The following is a 22888-nucleotide window of genomic DNA, read 5'->3' on the forward strand; positions in this document are numbered from 1 at the left end:
GTTTCAGTATCTATTTCAGTGAGGGTTTCTGTGCAATTTGAGGTAGTTAGGTCTGATTGAACAGGGGTGCTTACGTCAGAAATCAGTAATTTCAGATGTAGAGGGCTCTAGATGGGGTAGTTCAGTTTGAGAAAAAGTAGTTGGATTATTGGTAAATGAGTCAGCGGTATGTCCGACCTCTTTACATAAAAAAAACAATGCAATTTGTCCGTAGAAATAAATATTCTATAAGATGTGTTTTCGTATGTAATAACGAAGTTTCTATCTAGTGAAAAGTTCTCCTTATCGGGGATAATATACGTTACTCTTCGGAAGCTCATTAAGTGTGCATAACCTTGTTCGAGTGCACCACATTTTACAAATGACACAGCAGAGACCAGCTGTAATCCAATATCTTTAAGGGCTTTCTCAATTATGGAATGTGGAATTGAAGGAGATACGTTACATATAAGAAGGCGTTTAGCTGGGGTGATAAGTCTTCTAATGGGAACTACTGTAGAGTTGATAGAGATATTTTGATGGGTTTTTAGAAGGTTATCGACAACTGTAGGCGAGGAAAGATAAATACAGATGCGGTTATTTGGGATACGTGATGCAAAGGTAATGTTTTTTGGGATAACAATGTCCCCTATAGCTTTAACATAGTCAAATAAAACAGTATTTGGAATAGCGTGCATTAAAATAGCTTGCTCCTTACGTGGAAAAGTAGGAGGTGGAGGTTTGGATAAAGTAGCAGCGACATATGATTTCGTGGGGAGGACTTGTGGAGTTGTGAGTTTTGATTTGAGTTCATTTTTGTGAGTGTTCCTGGATACCAAAAACACTTCACTTAATTTTTAGTATTGCAACAGTCGTCCTAGTAGGACACTGTGGATAAAATAATAGGAATATAACAGTTACCTGTATCTGCAGTTTTCCTTCAGTTGAATATAATAATATTATAGTCCAATTATAATCGCTGTTTCCATAACACACAAAATAATTCGAATTATCACATAATTATAACTATAAGAACTGGTTCGTAAACTGGTAGAAATCAAGAAGGTAATTAAGACTATACCGTTAAGGCAAGGTAATGTTTACTCGTTGGCTACCTGAATGGGAATCTTCAATACTAATTAATTGTAATATAACTATTAAATACTCTTTAATATACACACAATTATTAAAAACTAATAGGAGAACTTTTAATTATCAAGTTTAACTTTGACAGTTATTTGACAATGAATAAATAATTTAAATTGTTAAAACAATGGCGAACGAAAAAAAAAATTTTTTTTTCATAAATAAACTTTATTTTGACTCAATCTTCAATAATTTTTTTAAGTCTTTTTCTCTTTTTGCAAGAACAAGAATCTTTAAGTCTTATTTCTTCCTCAAAACCTTCATTCTCCATTTCAATATCTTCATCCTCGATCTGCAAATTTAATGTTTCTTCTCCTTCATCTGCAGCTTTATCTTGTGCCTCTAGAAAATCTAAGGAATCCATGGACTTCATATCCATATCTCGTTCAACTTCTTCCAATATTTTACTGTGTTCAATATTTTTACATGTCTGACCATTGCAGTGAAGACAATAGTCAGAACATTTGAGACCTGATGTTTGATACAACTGCCTGTTTTTGTACAAAGTTTTTTACATTTGCAACTAATATTTCTGAATAATGAGTCAGGTAGTAATACCTGCTCAGTTTGTATTGGCTCAAGACCATTTTGAGTTAGTTCCCATCCCCACTCAGTAGCATTCAGATTATTTTCAAGCCACTGCTGTACCTGGAAATATAAACGAAGCGAGTGTTGCTCAGCTGCAGATTATGTTGGTGGCAGCATGGACAATTGAAAATTTTTATTTTTGCAACCTTTTTTAAAGCACAAGTAGCGAATTTTATTCAATGTAAAATCGCACTTTGAGTGGCCCATATACAATGCCGATATAATTTTACATCTGCTGCGTTTAATTTCTAATTTCATTCATTATTTGTTGAAAACAATTTAACAATTTTGCTTTTTCCTTGATTAAAAAAATGCAGAGGTTGTATCACAACCTTATAAATTTTGAAATTGATATGTTTAAAGCTCGTAAAGCTATTCAATTTGTTTATAAGCCTAAAAAATGTTTAAAACTTTAAAATATTTTCTAGGCTTTCCTAGTATACCGATTTGAATTTTACAAAAAGCGTTTGAAAGTTTGAGCCTTTCATAATATGTAAAAAAATTAACAACTATCTGAGAGCCTTATTTAGGACCTACTATAAATTTTAAAATTTGCGATTTTTTTCCAGTAGGCTGGATTGCAAAATTATTATGTAAAACCTATCCGACCGATCTTAACAAAATTTAGCACACGTTTTAAACATATTAAAAAGTGTTTCTAGGTGGAATATGGAGCTTATAAGTCAAGTTTAGAAAGTCGAAAATATTTAAAGGATTACCTTCATTTTTTTGTACTTTTTTTTTCCAATTATTGCTATTTTTTCAACAATTAACATTAAATTTTCAATTTCTAGCTAACGAAATATTGTGTAAAATTGAACAACGAAACTATTAACTTGATATAATTTTTTCTCTAGGATCAATATTTTCCGAATTATAAACGAAAATAGGAGCAAAAAAATGAGAAATTTTTAATTGTTTTTAGATTTTGTTAAATAAAAAATTTAGCACAGGGTTTGCGACTGGCGCATATCGTGATTATCGATATTGGGCACATCCTGAAGGGATTCAAGCAAAAAAAATAGCTTCCTATGAAAAATGTCCATTATGGTCTGAATTTCTACAGATCCCGCCTAGTCTAAAATGCGCAGGCAACCTACTCAATCTTCCTTAAATATTTTACTATGGAATTGTAGATCGTTAGTAAGTAATAGGGATAATCTTATAAATTATATTAATAATTCTCATGTAGATATTATTATTTTATCCGAAACTTGGTTGAAAAACCAAATGAATTTTAAATTAAAAGGGTATAATTTTGTTACAAAATGCCGTGAAAGTGGCTATGGCGGTGTAGGCATTTTCATACTAAAGGGCATTGATTATCAAATAATTAACATTAACTATAATTTTAATACCGGAATAGAAGTGTGTGCAGTCTTATTTAACAAAATTAATATATCTTTTGCATCTATATATAAACTCTCTGACATCAGAGTAGATAAGACTGATTGGATACATTTATTTGAACAATTCGATTATAATAAAACAGTTTTTTGTGGTGATTTTAGTGCCCACCATTACATGTGGGGTCCGATCCCGGATGTCTGTAATGGTAAATATTAGTCGAAAGCATGGATTTTCTAGAATTACTTTCTCTAAATGACGGAACACCTACTAGAATCGCCGCGAGTGGTAATAATTCTGCCGTTGACTTGACTATTACCTCAGCCTCATTAACAAATCGTATAACCTGGTCAGTATATCCCGACACATTTGGATCCGATCATTTTCCTATTATAATAGAGCTTAAAATTAATCCTTCTTCTTTCCTAATTAATCCATCAACAAAATGAAACGATTGCGGCGCTGACTGGAAGCTATTTCAGACAAATTTAGAAAAATAATTATCCACATTTTTATCATCTAATAATCTTTTTAACGATGAGAAGACATCCCTACTCTTTTAGACTTTCTCTCTAGCTGCTTCCAAATCTATGCCCATAAAAAACCTTTTACTCCTTTAATGCCAAGGCCTTATTGGTGGGATGAGGAATGTAGATTCATAATAAAAAAACGATCAGAAGCCTTGGCGCATCGAACCCAAAGTAACCATAATAATTACATAAACTATAAAAATATAGCAGCCCAAACCAGACGATTATTTAAAACAAAGAAAAAAAGTAGTTGGATAATTTTTTTAAATAGTCTAAACAAAAGCACACCTCTCTCAAAAATATGGTCAACCGTCAGATCAATTTCCAATAACTATCAGTACAACAAAAAACCTCAACTTTCTGAAAATCTCATTAAACAGATGTTAGACCAACTTGCACCTTCATCTGCCTCTGGTAATGTTGAAAGGATTAAAAAAATTTTTCGTTTTAATACTAGTATAGATTCCATGTCAAAACCTTATACTCCTTCAGAACTAGATTTCGCACTAAAAAAAAGCAGAAATACAGCCCCCGGTTTAGATGGTTTTACTTATAAAATATTGGACAAATTGCCGTCAAATGCCAAAGATGTTCTCTTACAAATCTTTAATAGTTGGTGGTTGAAACAAGAATATTGCGTTACTTTAAAAAATATTATCATATGCCCTTTACTCAAATTTAACTTAAACCCAGAACTTCCATCATCTTATAGACCCATTACTTTGAAAGGCTTATAAAATTTAGATTAGAACATTTTATTGAAAGCAGTTCAGTTTTTCCCTACTCACAGTATGGACTTCGTAGAGGTCGAGGTACCGTTGATGCTCTCATATATTTAGTTACGGATATACAACTCTATTTCTCAAAAAACGAATTTATGCTATGTTTGTTTCTAGATTTAAAGGGTGCATATGACGTGGTTGATTTGGATATATTATATTCAAAAATGGTGGCGTGTGGTATTGATAAAAGATTATCTGTAAATATAATAAATTTGTATGTGAATAGAAAAATATACTTAGGGGACCATAGAAATGTATTACACGGTCCAAGAATATTATATAACGGTCTCCCACAAGGCTCAATTCTAATTCCTTTATTATTTAATGTTTATACTGCAGATCTGCATGATTTGATGGATGAAAAATGCAAAATAATTCAATATGTAGACGATATATGTTTATATACGAGCCATAAATCCTATGAAGATTGTATGTTGAATCTAAAACCTAGCTTTAGTAACATAGATAAGTGGGTGAAACAAATGGGTTTTAGTATATCACAAGAAAAATCTTCGATTGTATGTTTCACTAGACGTAGACAAAAAGTCACAGGCAAATGCCAGATAGGTGATTATAATCAGAAGAGTATAAGTATCTAGGCATGATTCTAGATAAAAAACTCTTGTGGTCCAGCCATATAAAGTACGTAAAACAAAAGTGCTAGCGTAGAATTAACCTTCTGCGTTTCGTTTCTAAAAAAAGATGGGGTGCAGATCAAAATATCTCTTTAATGTTGTATAGATCCTACATACGATCCATTCTGGATTACGGTTGTATTCTTTACGGTTCAACATGCAAAACAAATCTATTAACTCTTGACAGAATACAATTTAAATCAATAAAAATTTGTCTAGGAGCTATGATGTCTTCACCAAACTAAGAGTTTTAGCAGAAGCCCAGGAACCACCTTTACACATACGTAGGCAAATGTTAGCCAATAAACGTCTAATAACAAACAGATCGTTTAATACAACTATGGTTTACAAAATAGGTATACTTTTGACAGAAAATTTAACAAGTCCTTACTGGAGATTCAAAAATTCTCCTTCTCTTGCAGAATGCAGAATCTTTTATCGATACGAATACATTTCAATCTTATATATTACAGCTACCAAAATTTTCTTTTTACGTACAAGACTTTGAAGCTCTGATAGACAAACCAACTATTATAATGCCCTCCTATTCAGACTTGCCAACTTTAACTAATCTGATATTCAAATCCATACTAAGCAAATTAGGGAAAGATTTAACAATAATTTATACAGATGGATCAAAAACTGTTGAAAGTACTGGTTTCGCTTTTTTTTGTTTCAAACAGCAATTATGTTGAGAAATATCGAATTCCTGAATGTTGTTCTATTTTTACAGCTGAGGCTGCTACTATACAGAAAGCACTAACTTGGTGTGTCACTAATTATTGTGAGAACATCGTAATAGTATCAGATTCTCAGGCAGTATTACAAGCTATTCGTAGCCATCTATTGGATAGTTTTCCAAACTCCATTATACTTGATATCAAAAAATAAATTATTACATGATCTAAAATTCACAAAAAAAACAGTTACTTTACTCTGGGTTGAAGGATACAATGGAGTAATTGGAAACGAATTAGTGGATGGTGTGGCAAAAAATACATCTGAGATATCCGAAATTTTAAATTTTTACTACTTTAAAAATCTTTTTTCTATTATCAGGAGTATTGGCAGGGAAATATGGATGTCAAAATATAAAGAGGTTCAGAAGACTTCAAGAAACCATTACTTTTCTATTCAGCCATGATTACCAAAAAATATTCCCCATTTTAATTTTAACTATAATAAATTACATTCTTCATTAATAACCCGGCTAAAACTTAACCATGGCCTATTTCCAGAGCATCTACATAGGATTGAAATCTATGAAACTCCTTTCTGTTCTTGTGATGGTAAATTTGTCGGAGATTTGAACCACTTATTTTTCGATTGTCCTAATCATAGGGAACAGACTCGAAGCCTATATTTAGGTTTAATTGATTTCAATATTAACCTACCAGTTAACATCAGCAATCTGTTATCTTATTCTGACAAATCTATATATAATATTCTAATCAAGTTTATAAAAGATTCTAAAATAAAAATTTAAACATCCTTATAACAATTTTCTGTGGCAAAAAGATTTTTGTGTCTAATGCCATCTCTCGCTCTCACACACACAAACAATTTATTTAAAATAATAACTAAAACTAATATAAGTACTTACACGTTATATTTAAAGTATACAGTATTCGCAACTTTTGCAGATATTAGTGACATTGTTTTTTTCAAAAGAAAAATTCATTTAATAAATAAATAAATACTTTAAATAATAAGTTTTAATAAACAGATAAAAAGTATTGGCTATTTCTAATGAATCTGTAATTATGTAACCCCCGTTTAATAACGGTATGTTACTTTATTTTTTTTACATTTTGAAATATCACATAGATGTGTTTATTAAATTTTGTTGGTGGCATTTTTTTGGTTGAATTTAGAAGCTTTTGATGATTTCTTTTTTTATGTTTATAATAATCATGCACCTCAGGAAATACTCTAGATAATGCATGCAAATTTTTAAGTTCATAACTTGATTGTCTCACCTTGTCACTAACCTATTTATTACTATTTGGTTTTAACTTTCTATTTATAATAATAAGAAAGTTTATGTCAAAATGATACATAATAACATAAAAAAAAAGTATTTAAAGGAATATTTGTGTCTATAATACTATATATTTGATTCCAGTCCCCTTTGGAGATGTCATTTATAACTTTAATAATATTAATGTCATTAAAATTTATTTTTTGATAGGTAACACTTGACTTACCTATCCCAAAATCAAACTTAATTAGTACTGTTAGATGATTGGATACATTATTGTTTATACAAGTAATCAAAGAGGTTGAAAAGTGTACACATTATCAATAGTCGTAATGCTGGTATCCGTGACCCTAGTGGCCCATTTTACGAGATAGTTTACATTAAAACATGAAAAGAAATTTTGCATTTTATAAAATTACAATTTGAATATGTTAGATTTAAAAACTAAATTTAAAACAGATTTAAGATTTTCTAAAAAAGTAATGATATTACCGGATGTCGATCTATAACAGTTTAATATTATAACTATGTTATTTAATTTGTCTTTATAAAAAATGCAACAAAATTCTAAATGTTTACTAGCATAAACCTCTTAAACATTGATTTTGTTTGCTTTGATTACATCTATAATCCAGATCCCTACTTATTTATTATTTAGCGTATGGCTACACCACAGGTTCATATATACAGGGTGGCGCACCGAAAACTAAACAGATGCATTTACTGGCAGATGGCAGATTCCTTTTTAAAAAAAACGCTTGGACCCGTCGATTTTGTTATCGAGGGGGAAAAAAATTGGCATAAAATCACATTAACATTTGCAGCCCCCTAAGCGGGGGTGGCACCATCCCTAAAATCTTAAATGGAAAGGGGAGTCGATTGATCCATCATTTAAAAGGTCTTTCAACTCCCTTTACAATGATGTACAATTCATGTACTTCAATTCAGTAGTTTTAAAGATTTATTGATTTAAAGTTTAAATACATCATCGTAAGAGGAGATCAATACATAGCAGCAAAGTTGTTAAAAAGGGTAAATGTTGAAAATGACCACCATTACTTTCCATGCAATAATAAAGATTTTGCTGAAAACGTTGCCGGACATTTTGCAATATTTGAGGAGTAATTTGATGGCACTCATTCACAATTCTTTGTCGTAAATCTTCTAAGGATGTTGGCTAAGTAGCATAGATTTTGCTTTTTAAGTAACCCCACAAAAAGGAATCCAAAGGTGATAAATCTGGCGATCTTGAGGGCCATTCAACGGCACCTCTTCTACCAATCCATTGACCTGGAAAGGTCTGATCTAAATAATGCCGAACTCTTAATGCGTAATGTGGTGGGGCACCATCATGTTGGAACATCAACATATTCTCAACGTATCGACCATCATTCTGATTTTCAATTACTTATATCTGTTAGCGCAGGATCTATGGCATTTTGCAGTAATTCCAAATACATTTCACCAGTCAAATTTCCAGGTAAGAAAAAAGGACCAACCAAATGATCGCCAAAAATGCCAGCCTAAACATTTAATTTTTGTGGCTGCTGTGTGTGTACCTCATGGTAAATTCTGGGATTAGAGTCCGACCAATATCGACAATTATGACGATTTACTTCGCCATTTAAAAAAAAGGAACATTCGTCGAAAAAGCAAATGTTAAATAAAAATTGTTCATCGTTTGTAATTCGTTCACTCATAACTTCACAAAATTCTAATCGCTTATCAAAATCGTCTTCATTAAGTTCTTGTACAAGGTGAATTTTATACGGATGAAAATTATGGGCCTTTAGAATCCGTTGGATAGTACGTCGACTAATACCACACGAAGTTTGCAATTTGCGGGTACTTAATGTAGGATCTACAATAACTTGCCCTAAAACCCCCACTTCTGTTGCTTCGTTCCTTATAGGATTTTCAATATTACGTTTTTTATTGGCGACTGATCCAGTTTCCCGAAATTTAGCTACAAGTTCTAGAACATATTTTCGGTGCACATTATTGTTCTCATGTCGCTCATTAAAAATTTGTGCTGTTCTATTAGCGCACTGATTATTTCCGAAAAATATTTCAATAATTTCAACCCTTTCTGCCGTGGAATATACCATGGTTAATTTATGTATAAAGCAATAAATGATATTTTAACAACAAAGATTGGTCAAATCCATCGCAAACTAATGTACTATTTCCTATTTAAAATAAGTACGTGGCATTCTCTACTTATCTTTCTTCAAGAAACAACTTTTTTTGTCACAAAGGACACTTCAATTGCTATTTTTATTATTAATAAACCATGGGCGTAGTAAATAAAAGACTTATCAAGAAAATGCTTTTACTCAAATTTCTTCTGAAAGAAGTACAAACTAATTTGATGTACCTATTAAAGTCTACTTTAAACTTTAAATCAATAAATCTCCAAAACTACTGAATTGAATACATGAATTTTACATCATTATAAAGGGAGTTGAAAGACCTTTCAAATAATGGATCATTCGACCCCCCTTTTCATTTAAGATTTTAGGGATGATGCCACCCCCGCTTAAGGGGCTGCAAATGTTAAAGTGATTTTATGCCAATTTTGTGTCCCCCTCGAAAACAAAATCGACGGGTCCGAGCGTTTTTTCAAAAAAGGAATCATCTGCCAGTAAATGCCTCTGTTTCGTTTTCGGTGCGCCACACTGTATATATACATATATATATAAATTATATAAATTACTTCTTCTTCTTCTTCTTCTCGTGCCACTCCTATCGGAGATTGGAAATCATCATGGCCACTGCGACTTTGTTAGCAGCGCGCCTAAAAAGTTCAATCGAACTACACCCGAACCATTCACGTAGATTACGAAGCCACGATATTTTTCTTCTTCCCACACTTCTTTTGCCCTTAATTTTGCCCTGCATGATATTTCTTAAAAGTTCGTACTTTTCACCTCTCACAATGTGCCCCAAGTATTCCATCTTTCTAGTTTTTATCTCATTTAGAATTTCGCATCTTTTGTCTAAAGTTTGGAGTACTTGCGTGTTAGTGACGCGGTCCATCCATGATATTCTGAGAATGCGCCTATAGCACCACATCTCGAAAGCTTCGATGTTTTTTGTGGTCAACTGTTTTAGTGTCCAAGCCTCTACTCCATACAACAGGGTAGAAAAAACATAACACCGCAGCATTCGTATTCGTAACTTTATATTGATATCACGATTGCAAAAGAGTTTGCGCATTCTATTAAAGACTGATCTAGCGATTTCTATTCTACATCTAATCTCTTTTGTTTGATCAGTATTGTCTGTGATCCAAGCACCTAGATATTTATAACAGGACACACGCTCAATCGTTGTATTGTCTATTACAAGATTAGCTCTGATGTTCTTTGATTTCGTGATTACCATAAATTTAGTTTTTTTCAAATTAATTTTCAAGCCGTAACTGTTACAGTATATATTGAGACTTTGAACGAGATGTTGTACTACTAGCGTTCCCGTTAGAAGAACCGTATCGTCAGCATACCTTATATTGTTGATCGTCTCACCATTTATTATCAGACCAAGATCTTCTTCCTTGAGTGCTTGTTCACAAATAGCTTTACTATACAGATTAAATAAAAGTGGCGACAAGATGCATCCCTGCCGGACTCCTCGACGGATTTGAATTTCTTCTGTTAGCCTACCCTCAACCTTCACATTTGCTGTTTGATTCCAATATAGGTTGCATATAATTCGAATATCTCGGCTGTCTATATTTTTCTTTATTAGAATTTGTCTTAGTGATTCATGTTGTACTTTGTCAATATAAATATAAATTACAAACAACAGTAAATACAAAAATATTATTCTACAAACAAACATCTAGATTATAAATATATTCGATTAAATCTTTTGTAGCAGCCAGGAGATCCGAAGGGTTGCCGTTATAGGATCTAATAGGGCATTCCTCTACCATGTGTTTTACTGTTTGTTCCATTTAGCTGGTGCAGCGTTCTTGTCCCATTGTTCTCTCCACCGTTCAGTTACATTAAAATTTTGATCTACTAGCCTTTTTGCTGTTTTTAGAGGCGGGTGTCTTGAACGGAGCCTATTTATGTCTCTGGCGGAAGTTCCGACATGGGAGCGGAGCTCAGGATCAGTATTGAGTTTTGTAAATTCTCTGACAAGGGCATGTTCCCGGCGGATAAGGAGCCCCATGTAGTGCCGCAGAGCTTTTGCAGGATGTTGTTACGAGTTCGGAGTTTTTCAGCAGTCTTAGTAAGATGCTCTTTAAAGTTTAGCGTTCTGTCAAGTGTAGCCCCTAAGTATTTTGGGTGTTTATTATAGTTAAGGAGGTTATCCTCAAAATGGATTTGAGGTTGATAGTTGGCCATCTTGTTGTTCAAATGGAAGCAAGACACTCCTGTCTTAGTTGTATTGGGTTGCAATCTCCATTTGCGGAAATAATTCCCTAGGGCATTTAAACCGTTTGTTAGAATGCGTTCAGTGAACCCGAATTCTTTATGACTCGCGGCAAGCGTCCAGTCGTCTGCGTATCCAAACTTTTTTGATGTGGTTTCTGGCATGTCTGCTATGTACAGGCTGAAAAGCATGGGATCCAGCACGGATCCTTGTGGAAGTCCATTATTCAGTTTTCTTTGGGTACTAGTCTTGTCTCCCAATATAACTTTAAAACATCTGTTGGATAGCATGGCGTTAATAGCCTCAGTGGTCTTTCTGCATGGGATTATTCGCATTAATTTATATATTGCACCTTGTCGCCACACAGTGTCGTAAGCAGCAGATAGATCGATGAAGACAGCGGTTGTTTTTAATTGCTTTTGAAAGTTTGATTCCACATAATTGATCAGGGCGAGTACCTGGTCTGTGCAGCTGCGGTTTGGCCGAAATCCTGCCTATTCCACTGGTAAGTGTTGGAACATGATTTTGCTGATTCTATTATACAACAGTCTTTCGAACAATTTGTACACCATACTTAAGAGTGCGATGGGGCGGTAGTTTTTCGGTGAATTATTACTTTTTCCTGGTTTAAAAATGGCAACGATTTTTGCATTTTTGAGTTGGTGGGGGACGTTTCCCGTTTGAAGGATGTCAGAAAAGAATTCTGCGTGCCATTGCCTAGTGAATCTGCCGCTATGTTTGAGGAACTTAGCGTGAATGGCGTCGAAACCCGGCGCTTTTCCTGTTTTCATTTCATTTAGGGCTTGCGATATTTCTTTATGCGTAAATGGGATGGAATATTCTGTTGAGTGTGCAAGACTAGATTTTATGGTTTTGAGGTCTTTTTTAACTTTAATTGTATGTAAACGATTTTAAGGTGCCCTAGAAGTTGACACTATGTGCGTAGCTATTTGGTCTGTAGTTACTAGGTTGGTTTGGCGAACGGGTGGGTTGCTACTTCCGAGTTTTTGTAGTAGGGACCAAGCTTGTCGACTTGACTTCTGAAAGTCTAGGTTTTCTACTGTCTGGGTCCATTTTTCACGCCAGTCAGCATCAATGCTGTAGAGTACTTCGTCTGCAATCTCCTGCTTTCCATCTTCGCAATATTCTTCATACAGTTTTTCACTCTGTTCTGTTCAACCAGGGATATATTCTTTGCGGTATCCTCTAGGGATTGTCGCTTTTGCTGAGGTGATTATTGCTCCTGTTAGTCTCCCGTAGTTCTGGCTCTTTGGTGGAATCCATCCTAGGCATTTGTCAAGGTTACTGGTGAAAGCAGACCAGTTAGCTTTCTTGAAGTTCCATCTGGGGCGTGGGAACGATCTTATAATCGGAATGCTGATACCGATCTTGATTAGGACGGGGCGATGTTGACTATGTAAAAAGTCAGGCATAACCCTTCGTGATGCTGCTAGCGGTTGGCCTTTGTTGTCAATGGTAACAAAACAGAGATCAGGGTTATATTCTCTCCTCCAGGCCGCAGATCTGAAAGTGCCTCTATCTTTGACGTCGAATAGAAGGTGGGCACCATGTACCTCTGCCCATTCCACAAGGGACGTGCCATTTCTGTCAGTGTCTGAGTATTTCCACATCTCATGGTGGCTGTTAAAATCCCCTACGTATATGGCTGGGTGTTCATAGGGATTAAGAACTTGGTAATAGCCAGGTAATAGCAGGAGGTTTGTATATGTTAGCTATTATGACATTGCATATTTTCACAGTTACCTCGTGGATGTTGTTCTCGGTAGAAGTGGCGATTAATGCTGCATTTTCTATATTTGAACGGGCATATGTTGCCACTCCGTAAGCTCTATCGAAGGTAGCGCCCAAAAGATCATAGCCGGGGATTTTTCCTCTTGAGCTTAGTTGACCTTCGTTTTCTGTGTGCGTTTCCTGAAGTGCTACTAGGTCAACTTCGTTGTCTTTTAAAAGTCTGTGCAGGATTTGACATTTTGCCCTGCTTATGCCTTCTATGTTAAAATGGCAAACTCGTATGCTTAATTCGAGTCCTTGGGTCAAATGGTCCTGATAAGGTCCGTTTACAAGTGTCATTTCTGGAAAGATTTTCTGTGACATTTGAATTGCCAGGAGATTCAAGATTGTCTGGCGCCTTTTGTGCTAGTTCATTTAGCGTTACTGAGGGTGCACGTGTAGTGTTCTACTATGGACGCGAACTAGCTTTACACCCCAAGATCCCTACTCCTCCATCTCTACTAAAGTTGTCACGGTTGTAGTTATCATGTAGTTACTCAGTGCTTACTGTTCATATTAAATTTGTGCTGTCGCATTCAAAAAGTCAGTACTAGTTGATTGTGTAATGCCAAAACTTCCATTTGTTTCTTGTGCGTTTAACAAGAGTTTCTGCAAAAACGCTATATTAGAATAAATGTAACAAAATTAATTTAGTTTACCTTTTTTTTTGGTTATTGGCTTTAGGGTAATTACCCATACAGCCAGACACAAATTTTTAAAAACAGATACAATACAAGGATTACACAGGGATTACACTCTTCTCGCCCAGAGGACCGATCAGGGTATTTTTATAAACGATAAAATGTAGGCCTCGGACAGATAGGTATACATACATTAAGAAAAGACATCAGATATCAACGAGGGGGGTTATATTTGTATATTCGTTGTTCTGACGAAAGACATCAAACAATCGTAAATTTCTTTTCTGTCTAAAGCAAGAATATGCAGTATATTAAGGTTTTTAGGCTTTTAATGTTTAATTTTAAAAGTTTTCTAAAACGCTTATTAGATTGAGCTCTATATTTTAAACAATCAAAAAAGATGTGGTTCAGGTCACAGATTTTATTACAGGCTTCACAAAGATCACTCTCAAGTATTTTTATTTTAAGTAAATGTGCTGGATAACATGCGTGACCAAACTTCATTCTGTTGATAGTAGTTATACTTTTTCGACTGTAATCATACTCATTGTACCAAGATTTTCTCCTTAATTTGGTTTCAAGTCTGGTGTAACATGTTGGATGTGTAAAGCTGTACTCTTGCCATAAATAGAACCACTTCTTCATCATTCTTGGTTTTGCTATGATTATTTGTCCATCTGTCGTTAATTAGTAATTTATTTGGTCCCCTATTACTATGCTTTCTTTGGCAATTTGATCTGCAATTTCATTGTTTGTTATTCCTGCGTGTGCTTTGACCCAAAAGAATTTTATATATTTATTGTGATCTTGTTAATATTTAAGTATTGCTTGGATGCCAAAAATAATGTTATTCGTTGTTTTTGAGTTTGATTTTAAAATTTTAAGAACGAAAAGTGAATCGGAAAAGATTATAGCATTCTGATCCTCTTCCTGATGAACATACTCTAGTTCTTTTAGAATTGCTATTGCCTCAGCTGTGAAAATAGATGTGTTCTTGTTTAACTTATATTTTTTCTGTATACGTTTAGGTATTACGAAAGCGCAACCTGTACCATCGATGTTTTTTGATTTATCAGTGTATATAGTGACGTAGTTTGGATGTTCCTCTAAAATTTGATTTATGACTTTACTATTAAATGATGCTAACTCTGAATAAAGGGGTATATTCACATCATAGGAAACAAAGTGATCAAAGTAGTCGGTCCCTATCTTTGTTTGTGGTTTTAAAGTCACCTTTCTTAATCCATCACAAATAGGAGGAGAGTTTTTATGAATCCAAAAAGGCTAAGGTAAGTCGTATTCGTTTAACTTATATACGCTGCTAATAAATGGTGAGCTTTTCTTTAGCGAGTTAATAATCATTTTTTCAGCTAAAAATGATCTTCTCAGTTCTAATGGAGGTTCGATTGCTTCAGCTCTTAACGGTTCAATTGGTGTAGATTTTATTTCTCCCAGACATTTTCTGAGTGATTTGTTTTGTTTAATATTCAGGTTACGTAGATTTGTTTTATTGGCTGTTCCATAAAGTGTACAACCATAATCAATCATTGATCTTATGTAAGCTTTATAGAAGATTAGAGCTGTTTGAGGTTCTGCACCCCACCAAGTTCGCATAATGGATTTTAAGAAGTTTAGTCCTTTATTGCATTTTGTCAGTTTAACTAATAAGAAGAGATTTTTTGTTCAGTTTAAAGGGTTGGTAAATGGGTGTAGAAGCATTGGCTGCCTTATTTATCCCTTCAATGAATAAGCTATAATTATGTTCCGCGTTATTGCTATTTTTAATGTGTTGTGAGAAATATGTATTCGCAACTTCTTGATATAGACTCAAATCTGCTTTATTCAAATTCCATTTTCGTTTTGGATATATTATGATGTCTTTACTTTCCATGCTTTTGTTAATTTCTATAATAATTGGAAAATGGTCTAAACCCAGTACATCAGGTAAAGTTTCCCATGCACAATTAATTGCTATATCTGAAGTTGCAAAAGTTAAATTCACGACTGAATTATTCCCATTATTTGTAAACCTTGTAGGTGATCCGGTGTTTAAAAGTACTAACTACGTATTGTCTAAAGCGGTTATAATTTGCGTGCCTTTGGTGTTACTTTTGTATGATCCCCATGTTGAATGATGGGCATTGAAATCACCTCCAAATATACTATTTGAGTTGGTACAGTTAAGAATTGCGTCCTAATCGGCAATTGTTGTTCGTATGTCAGGTGGGTAGTATAATGAGAAACATGTTAGCGTTATTACACTGTTATTCAATATTTGTATACCACACATTAAAATATTTTCATAAAATTTTTTTTTAATTGGAATTTCTTTAAAACAAAATACATTTCTGACAAGGATTGCCACACCTGCATAACCATCATTTCTATCTTTACGAATAATATTATATCCTTTGAAATTATATTGTTTATTTGGCTTAAACTATGTCTCTGAAATTAAGGCAATATCAATTATATTTTCATTTAAACATTTAACTAAACTCAGTTTATTAGCTACAGCCGATTGCGCATTCCATTGTAAAATCTTTATTTTATTTTTTATTTTATTAGCCATTACTTAAATTTATTGAATTTGTTAATTTTATCATAAATGTATGCTTTACCTAACTTTTCTAAATCTCTAAAAGAATTAAACCCTTCGAGTACAGTTTTAAAAATATTGAAAAATATGTTTATAAATTCAGCTGTATTATGATCAGGATCGACACTGTAAAATATGGAAAGAGGTCTTTTTGGACCAAATTCAAAAGGAAACATAGCTTCTTGGAAGGAAGATTCGACTTTTCGTTTTCTTAAATATGAAGAAGTTTCAGGTTGACTTGGAGGTACTTTTTGTGTTTGTTTTTGGGTATTGGATGAGGATGGTTTAGGTATATGTTTGGTGTTAGTTTGACTTGGAAGAGGTGGAAAGCTTTCATTATTTAGCATACCTAATACTTCAAAACTATTCCTTGTACTAAGAGCAGTTGTATAAGAGTTAGACTGTCCTTTGCTTCTAAGAAAGTTAAATTTTTTTCGGCCATCTGTCTTTTAATTTCGTTTTGTTCTTTAAATTTTAGACATTGTTTGGAAATGGATTTGTGCTCATGATTTTATATTGTATACAATAACTGTCTTGTGAGTCTCTACAGTTATAATCATCGTTTTTCTCCTGTCCGCAGTTAATACATCTGGTTTTTGTACCGTTACAATTACGAAATATGTGTCCATGTTGCAAGCATTTAAAGCATTGTATAACGCTATGCACATATGGTTTTACGGAATAGGCAACACTGTTTATATATACATATCTGGGTAAAATGTTTCCTTCAAAAGTAAGTAATACCATTTGTCTGGGGACATATGCTTTTTCTCCATTTAAATCAATTTTTCTTTTTAGTCGAGTGACTTCCGTTACTGTTATATTGGATATTATATTATCAAAATCATATTCGTCATTAAAAACAGTATCTACGTGTCTTATTATGCCTTTCTGTTGAAGCAAATTATTTGGAATATATGCTTTTAGTTGTTCCTCTTTGAAATTTTCATTTTTTACTAAATTATTTTGTGAAATGTGAATATCTCTCAGTGGGAACAGATGAAATATGTGACCTAGTCTTGGAAGACGACAAAATCAAAGGCGTGCAATCCTGCAAATATTTGGGGGTCATTTTCAACAAGAAGGGAAATAGCGCAGATGAAATCAGGGAAAGAATAAACAAGGGCAGAGCAGCGACCCGTGCCTTAAACTCTCTTCTCTGGCAAAAAACAATTCGACGAGAAACCAAAAAACACATTTACGGTAGTATAGTTCAAAGTATTACACTTTACGGTTCGGAAGTATGGGACGTCACCAAAGCTAATAAAAACAAACTTATGACGACAGAAATGGATTATCTGAGACGAAGCTGCGGTAGATCGAAACTGGAGAGAGTTAGAAACGAACAAATAAGAAACGAAATGAAAATGGAGAGAAATATCAATGATGACATAGAAAGAAAACAATTAATCTGGTTCGGACATGTTAAAAGAATGCCAGAGTACAGATGGCCTAGGAGAGTACTGGAATGGATCCCTCCTGAAAGAAGAAAGAGAGGACGACCACGGAGAAGTTGGCGCAACGATATTGATGAAGCAATGGCGGCAAGAGACTTAGAAGAGGCAACTGCATATGACAGAAAAAGATGGAAATTGGGGGCGGAGAAGCGGCGACAGCCGTAATAAATCCGTTATTATATATACTAAATTATTTGCATCTTTGAGGCTTTTATCTTATACTCTTACTCTATTCTTCCCTACTCTGTCAATACTAAGAATATTTTTAATTGCTATTTTTATGTTTCTTTGTAGATTAAACAGCCTACTTCCTTTTTCCTGTTCCTTGGTCTATAGGCATTCTTTCACTTGGTCCATATTTTGGGTCCTCCCTTTGTCAAGGGGAGAGTTTTCATACATTTTTGTAAACTACCACTACATACACACAAACAAAAAAAATAATAAGCACTTAAATAAACACAAAAACTGGGTTTATTTGCCAGGAGTGAAATTGGTTTATAACTAATAGTCACAAAAAACTGGTCTTAATCACTATTTAAGCACCTGTAAATATACGTGTACTCGCTATGAATGATCCAACAAGACTCGTTAGTTCACCTTCGAGTCAGTTAGCTTGATCGGTTCGCATAAAACTTGGTATGGATTAGCCTGTCGAATTTCTTTAAGTGCAGGGAAACTAAAACGAGTTAAATTAACTAATTATTGATATTCACATATTCTCCACCAAAAATTACAAAAAAAATAGTACCTGTAGAAGAAGGATCATCATCATCATTGGTGCTACAGCCCTATAAAAGAGCCTCGACCTTCCCAAGTCTATTACGCCAGTCAGTTCTATCCATTGCCAACTGTTACCAGTTTGCTGCGCCTATTTGTCTACCATCCTCATCTACACCATCCCTCCATCTGAGTTTTGGTCTACCTATACTTCTACTTCCCATAGGTTGTGACATAAGGATTCTTCTACGAGGGTTGTTTTGCTGTGATCTTGCCAGATGTCCTGCCCATCTTAGTCTTCCTATTTTTATAAAGGATACTACGTCTTTACCACCAAATATATGTTTATATCTGTGATATATCTCGTAGTTGTACCTCCGTAGAAGAAGGATGTAATATTTTTTAATACAGAAACTCTTTTATTGTCATCATAATTACATACTACATTATTAGGCAACTACAAAGAAGCTCCATGTATTGTTGTTTTTTCTTATTTGCTACAGATATTATTTTAAATGGTTACATAATATTTTTTTAATTTGCGGTGGGTCTTTAATATTGATAATTACTTTAATTTATTTCATATTAAATATTAAATAAACCGTAGAAGTATCAAAATGATATAAGCAAAATTAAATATCACCACTCAAAACAAATTGCAGTTTTTAAAATTTAAAAGCCCGGTTCTGAAATACAGCTTCAAACAGTTTCCCTCAATACAAATATGGCTACTAATAATTAATAGAATATTTAAAGCTTACCTAAATAGGTTAACTGACTTTTTGTCTTTTACATAATTTGAAGTTGAATGATACAGTTCTTAATTGTACACCGTGGCATTTTATAGAATAAAATCACCAACACAGTCGAGAACTTAATCCACAAAATCAGACAATTTAACGACAACAATTTAAATCAGAGAATAACTTTTTGCCGGCGGACAGTGCTTGAGAGGTATGAAGTACTCTGTCTGCTTATTTTTTATTGGCATGACAAAGGAGTGGGAATTAAAAGGAAATGTACAGGCTGCACACTTATCGATATTATATCTACTGGTTTCATTAATCTAAGGACCCGACACTGCCAAAAAAACAGATAATGCTGAAAATACCAGAAATGAAAATACTCAGAAGAATTATAGGAAACTCTCTGATAGACCAAATAAAGAGTGATAAAATCATCATCATCATTATCATCATCATCATCATTAGCCTATATTTGTCCACTGCTGAACGTAGGCCTCCCGTAAAATTTTCCACCTATTCCTATCTTGAGCTTCTTGTATCCAGTTTGTGGTGATGCGCTTGATATCATCCGTCCATCTAGTCGGTGGTCGTGCTCTGCTTCGATATGCCTCTTGCCTTGGTGCCATTCCAGAATCTTTCTGGTCGATCTATCATCCGTTAATCTTGCAACATGTCCTTGCCCTATAGAATAGAATATAATAGAAATATGCTTTATTGTCACTGAAAATTATTGAACAATTTTATGGACAAAGCTAAAAAAAAATCAGTCAAAAAGTACAAAAAGTATAAAACAAAAACAAATATATTAAAAAAACAGAACAATACAATTTTAAATTAGTAAAATTATTGTATCACTTACATAATTTGTACAGACAACAACAAATAAGACAAATTGTAGCTTGAGACACCCAAATGTAATTATAAACAATACTCATTTTGTTTCTTTGTTATACATTAAGAAACTCTTTCAGAGAGATAGATTTTTGTCATCTTACGAAACTTAAGAGCGTAGGCGCAAAAAAAAAGGGCCAATGCTTTTTAAATGCAAGCATTTTTTTCGAATCCTGAGAAAACTAACAAATATTTTTGAAAAATTTAAACGCAGAATGAAAGATTACATTATTACCGAGGGCCGAAATTCCCTTAGAATAAACAAAAAGTTTTTTTGAATGAGATATTTTAAATTAAAAATCATACTAAATTTTCTCTCTTTTTTCTCTTTTTATTTCACCCTTGTAACCTACTAAAATAAAAATTATAGAAGTTTTTAGGGACTTTCGGCCCTCAGTAATAATGTATTTTTTCATTCTGCATTTAAATTTTTCAAAAATACTTTTTTGTAGGTTTGTAGTTTTTTTAGGATTCGAAAAAAATGAATGCATTTAAAAAGCATTGGCCCGAAATTTTGCGCCTACGCTCTTTGAAAGATGTTGCGGATTTAATTTCTCTTGGAAGGTGATTATAAAGTTTTTTGCACTATAAAGAATAGAATTCTTTACTAGCTGAGTGGACGGGATCGGTAAATAAACGTTACAATTCGAATTTCTAATGGAGTAGCCATGATCAGGTCTATCGGGAAAAATGTTTAGATGCTTGCGGATCAAACAAACCGTTTCCAAAATAAATAAAGAGGGAAGCGTCAAAATTCCGTGATTTTTGAAGTAGGTCTTGCAATGAGTTGTTTGTTTTAGACCAAATAGATAACGAATTACTCTTTTTTGCAACTTAAAAATAGTATCAAATTGGGCCACTGTACTAGAACCCCAAAATGGAAGCCCATATCGAAGATGGGACTCGAACAATGAGAAATATGCCATTTTGACAGAAGATAAATTTAGTTCCTTCGAAACAGATCTTATTGCAAAGAAAGCTGAAGCTAGTTTCTTCCTTAAGGAGTCAGTATGCAAGGACCATTTAAGATCGCTGTCGACAAGAATACCTAGAAATTTCACGGAATTAACGATACTGATTTGGCTCTCATTCAAAAGCAAGGGTCTCATTCAAAAGCAATGACTCCTTTATAAGATAATGCTACTGTCTTATCCACGTTAAAGCTAAGTAAGTTGGAGTCTGACCAAGCCTTGATTATAAGCAAATCAGCGGTTATAATTGAATGAAACGTTAAAACATTAGAGCTGCTCCAAGTAATACTGGTATCATCAGCAAATAGAAAAATTTTCCCTTTAATTTTCAAGTAAGTGATATCATGAATGAAAAGTAAAAAAAGAATGGGACCTACTACTGAACCTTGCGGTACTCCACACTCAATGTCTTTACAACTAGAGTCGGTGTCTTTTATTCTAACCAATTGTTTCCTACCTACCAAGTAAGTTTTGAACCAATTCAAAGGCACACCCCGAATTCCATAGAAAGTTAATTTTTTTAATAGAATGTCGTGATTTACGCAGTCAAAGGCTTGTTGCATGTTTATGTGAAACTACATTTATCTTTTCCCCTGTATTTTTGTTATCATTCAAAATGGTTCATGAATTTTCTTGGCTAACGGGGCTTCTAGTATTCTCCATGGATTTGTAGTTTAATACTGGAGATGACTCTAAATTCCGTGGTTCAGAAGTTGAAGATTCAATAGACCATTTAATATGAACGTTAGGTGGCCAAATTTCCTTATTAAATAGTAACTTAATGGAGGATTTAGACTTCATACCTATTTTGAATGATGAACCATTAGAAGGACCTTGTCTTTTCAGCAGGGCATAACATCTAATATACTCCCTTAACACTAACTTCTCTTTAATAAAGTGGACTACTTGAATAGGAGTATATTCTGGAGTTAGGTTGCTAATAACTGCATATTGCCACTTCTCTTCTGTAGTGTTTGAACTTTGTTGAGGAACTATTCCGGGCTCTTGAGTATCATATGTTTGAGTGGCCGAGGTGACACAAACAGAATTTTTCATAAATACCTCTGTCTTTTGACAGTCTCGTCGGTACAGTCGAAAAAAACCGTCGATATATTGAAGATATCTTGTTCAATTTGCCTTATAGATTTTACAACCTTTTTAGCATTAAGCAAATCACTTGATTTATGGATGTCGTCAATTTTTTTGTAAGGTAGTCCAGCTTACTATCACTTTTAGTTAGTAAACCGTAGATCTCCATAAAAACAGGCATATTGTCGGTAATTAGAGCCGTAATAATTAGAGCCTCAAAGTTCTCTAAGCGCAATTGGTTTCTTGACAAAGATATTTTCTCGTTTAAATATCTTAAGGATGGTGAATCACATAATGTACAACAAAATCTCAGGTGGTGAAATTTTTGGTTCAATATTACTTTCGTGGTCTCTATGGAAGATTGTCATCCCGTCTCTTGTGCGGTTGGCCGATACTTCTTCTACTACTTGGTGATTTGTCCCTTGTTATTTTATTGACTTTTGTGTCTGCCATTTTACTTCTGTGATTATTCTATTTTTTCAATTTAGTAACCACTGATCTCATCACTGGACATGTTGCCAACAACCGTCGCCAATGAACAAGCAAAATTGCTTCTATAAAGGAAGAATCAGAAACAGCAAAAGAATATCTGTTGTAAGCTCAAGCACGTATGAT

This window comes from Diabrotica undecimpunctata, chromosome 10 (assembly GCF_040954645.1).
Source record: "Diabrotica undecimpunctata isolate CICGRU chromosome 10, icDiaUnde3, whole genome shotgun sequence".
NCBI lineage: Eukaryota > Metazoa > Arthropoda > Insecta > Coleoptera > Chrysomelidae > Diabrotica > Diabrotica undecimpunctata.